The sequence below is a fragment of the Belonocnema kinseyi genome, chromosome 8 (assembly GCF_010883055.1).
Source record: "Belonocnema kinseyi isolate 2016_QV_RU_SX_M_011 chromosome 8, B_treatae_v1, whole genome shotgun sequence".
NCBI lineage: Eukaryota > Metazoa > Arthropoda > Insecta > Hymenoptera > Cynipidae > Belonocnema > Belonocnema kinseyi.
The window spans coordinates 36,182,176-36,183,240 of NC_046664.1; the positions used below are offsets into that span (position 1 = coordinate 36,182,176).

Here is a 1,065-nt window from a genome sequence, read left to right on the forward strand (position 1 = left end):
CAGAATTTGAGAGGTGCTGCCTCTAGTCGGCAATAAATATATTAACGAACAATCGCTGATCGTTACAGTATTTCACAAAATCATTGAGCATTATAAAAAATTAATAATTGATTAAAAATAAGAATTTTACCGATAAGATCATTTAACGTATTCAATTCTAATAATTCTTTGCTGTGTAATTGATATTTAAAAATATTTTAATTTATTAAATTGTAAAACGTTTTGTTTTTAGAATTGAATGAATTTAACATTTTTTCAAATATCAATTACATGTCAAAAAATGGTTATCTTTAATACCGTGAACTGAAATAATTGTTATCGTTCATGTTTTTAAAAAATGATTAATTTCCCTACAAGACTCAATGCTTTTGCGAAACATGACGAACGACGCCTGCTGTCGGCCGACGGATCAATTTACCCGCCAACTGGAACTCGTAAACGACAACAGCTTCTATATAGCAAATTCCAATCGTTGGAGAGTCGGATAAGGCTGGACTAACGGTACTGCAATTTCTTTTGTCATAAAACTTGAAGAATACTTTTATCAGCATTTGCCGAATATAAATATAAAATATTATAATATTGAGCCAAAATATATCTCGCTTTCCTACTACCGTTTTGAGCTAAACAGTTTTGTGCGTTTTGCTCTTAGTAATAAAGTTTATTATTATAATTATTATTAGTATTCAATCAAAAGGTATGAAAATTGGAATTGTGCATCTAAAAATGGGTGATCAAAGAAGTTAATTGTTCAATCACTAAAGGGCGTTGGTTTCAGCCCCGAACCTCAAAATTTAATGGCGTCATTGTAATCTTACTACGACTGACTAATTTCAACATACTTTTTGTGTAAGACGATTTTTTTCGTGTGCTCGGGCTAGAATACAAAAAAAATAGTTTTGCACAACAAGTTTTGAACTAAGCCAATCTTTCATCCTAAATACAAGCTTGATTGAAAACAGGAGCAGGCTCTAAGTATCTAATAAAGATGTAATTCTGGTATTTTTGTAGTAAAACAGAGCAGTTCAATTTTGAGGTTAGGCCCTGGTTCCGACGCCTTCAAAA

The 1,065-nt window shown here is 31.5% G+C and overlaps 1 long non-coding RNA gene across 1 annotated transcript in view; it reads left to right on the plus strand.

Moving 5' to 3' along the window:
- The first annotated feature begins 411 nt into the window (after positions 1-411).
- The window catches only part of LOC117179024, a 7,772-nt gene continuing 7,118 nt past the window's right edge, over positions 412-1,065 (plus strand). Inside the window, exon 1 of the long non-coding RNA XR_004467847.1 lies at positions 412-501. This is a non-coding gene — a long non-coding RNA (uncharacterized LOC117179024). The remainder of the gene's footprint in view (positions 502-1,065) is intronic.